This window comes from Rhamphochromis longiceps, linkage group LG13 (assembly GCF_057381845.1).
Source record: "Rhamphochromis longiceps isolate RC_006_pf linkage group LG13, R_longiceps_female_GT1.1, whole genome shotgun sequence".
Classification (NCBI taxonomy): Eukaryota; Metazoa; Chordata; class Actinopteri; order Cichliformes; family Cichlidae; genus Rhamphochromis; species Rhamphochromis longiceps.
In genome coordinates, this window is record NC_140569.1 from 152,464 (window position 1) to 154,963 (window position 2,500).

Consider the following 2,500-nt stretch of genomic DNA (forward strand, 5'->3'; position numbering starts at 1 on the left):
TCCCGGGACCTTCAAGGACCACCCACCAGCCACTGGTACACATTCCAATCTTACACAATGGCCCCAGCATCACAGGGCATCTCCTGACATTAAAATCTATCCTGATTTCTGTTGTTTTTCCCTCATCTCTGAGCCGCTGAGTGTGAGTGTGTGTGTGTGTGTGTGTGTGTGTGTGTGTGTGTGTGTGTGTGTGTGTGTCTCTCTCTCTTTTACACAAAAAACACATGTCAGTTGTTAAGGAAAATGTTATAAAACACTTCTTCAGTAAAGACTCAGAGAAGAGAAACACACAGAACTTCTTGCTAGCAAGGGCAGCCTCCACTCTAAGAGACTCCAGTGAGAGAACTGCCCCGGTCTTTATTTTATACTCCATTGAGCGTGTGTGTGTGCGTGTGTGTGTGTGTGTGTGTGTGTGTGTGTGTGTGTGTGACAGAGAGACAGACAGAGAGAGAGAGAGAGAGACACTTGCTGTGGATTTAAAAATTTAAAAAAACACACAGAAAACCCAAAGAGAAAAAGAGGCACACAAGTCGATTTGTACCGCATTGAGTTGCAAAGCAGCTGACCAGCTTGTGTGTGTGTGTGTGTGTGTGTGTGTGTGTGTGTCTCTTTTACACAAAAAATACATGTGAGTGCACTTGCAACAACTTTTAATATGCAATGTACAGGACTTGCCAGCTAGGCGCCATCCTGTGGACCAAACATGCAATTGAAAGATGTTATTTTCGCCGGTATAACTCCTTCAGACACTTTGTACCGCATTGAGCCAGCAGAGGGAGCCCCCCTGGTTCAATCCCAGTTGCACAGCAGTTGTGACCAGCTTCTGTCTGTGTGCTTTGGTGTGTGTGTGTGTGTGTGTGTGTGTGTGTGTGTGTGTGTGTGTGTGTGTGTGTGTGTGTGTGTGTGTGTGTGTGTGTGTGTGTGTGTGTGTGTGTGTTGACAGAGAGAGAGAGAGACAGAGAGAGAGAGAGACAGAGAGGGAGAGATACAAAGGAATGTAATTCAAATTTTGCACTTCAGACCTTACAGTGTGTGTGTGTGTGTGTGTGTGTGTGTGTGTGTGTCTGTCTTTTACACAAAAAATGCACTTGCAACAACTTTAATATGGAATGTACTGGACTTCCCAGCTAGGCGCCCTCCTGTGGACGACAGGTGCAATCCCAGTTGCACAGCACTTGACCAGCTTCTGTGTGTGTGTGTGTGTGTGTGTGTGTGTGTTGACAGAGAGAGAGAGAGAGAGAGAGGGAGAGATACAAAGGAATGTAATTCAAATTTTGCACTTCAGACCTTACAGTGTGTGTGTGTGTGTGTGTGTGTGTGTGTGTGTGTGTCTGTCTTTTACACAAAAAATGCACTTGCAACAACTTTAATATGGAATGTACTGGACTTCCCAGCTAGGCGCCCTCCTGTGGACGACAGGTGCAATCCCAGTTGCACAGCACTTGACCAGCTTCTGTGTGTGTGTGTGTGTGTGACAGACAGACAGACAGACAGAGAGGGAGATTCAAAGCATCAGGACTAGGAGATGACACAGTGCTCCAAAGGCCTGGTTCTGCTGCCTCCTCCTCCACCCACCTGCTGCAGACGCTTCTGTGAAGGGAAACTGCTACATGTTATGTCACCGATCCCTGCCATGCTGCGTGTCTAACGACCCGGCAGGGCCTGCTGAGTACAGTGGTGGTGGAATCGGCCCGATCGGACACTCCTATCTGCCACTTTGACCTTTTTATTCCGTCAAATTTGGACCCATTTACACCAAGTCCAGAACCGTTGGTGCTATCGACATGGGGTCTTCACCAGGGTGTCCGGAGCACCCCGAAACCCCCCCGTAGACACAACTTTCATCCCTCTACGACACTTACTTTCCCAGTTATTCCATTTTATTCCGTCAAATTCTGGCTATTACCCCCTAACCTATCCCTAAGCCTCCTGCAAAGGTACTCTGAACCATGCCATGTTGGGCACCTGCGGATGCGCCCGCACACGGGCAACGCAATGCCAGTGGAACCAGGCCCTCTGCACCTTCCTTTCTCCGACTGGGACCCTTTTGTCCCATCCTTTTTGGTCCGATTCGCCATATCTCCAGAACCGAAGAAGCCATCGGCGTGGCCTCTTCGCCACAGCGTCCGGCACCCACCAAAACCCCCACCTAGACACCAACATCAGCCCTCTACACCTCTTACTTTTTCAGTTATTCCACTTTTGTCCCATCCTCTCCTGGCTTTTTCCCCATAACCTAACCCTATCATTTAAGCCTCATCATACCTGCCGTGGGCCACTGGAGGGAGACAAATCACCATGCACTAAAATTCAAATTTTGCACTGCAAACCTCACAGTGTCTGTGTCTGTGTCTGTGTGTGTGTGTGTGTGTGTGTGTGTGTGTGTGTGTGTGTGTGTGTGTGTGTGTGTGTGTGTGTGTGTGTGTGTGTGTGTGTGTGTGTGTGTGACAGACAGAGAGAGAGAGAGAGAGAGAGAGAGAGAGAGAGAGTGACACTTGCT

At 48.7% G+C, this 2,500-nt stretch overlaps 1 long non-coding RNA gene across 1 annotated transcript in view; it reads left to right on the top strand.

Annotated features, from left to right (window-relative positions):
- Window positions 1-2,500, top strand: part of LOC146654931 (uncharacterized) — a 9,304-nt gene that overhangs the window by 457 nt on the left and 6,347 nt on the right. Inside the window, exon 1 of the long non-coding RNA XR_014914354.1 lies at window positions 1-35. This exon is cut by the window's left edge and continues 457 nt beyond it. This is a non-coding gene — a long non-coding RNA (uncharacterized LOC146654931). The remainder of the gene's footprint in view (window positions 36-2,500) is intronic.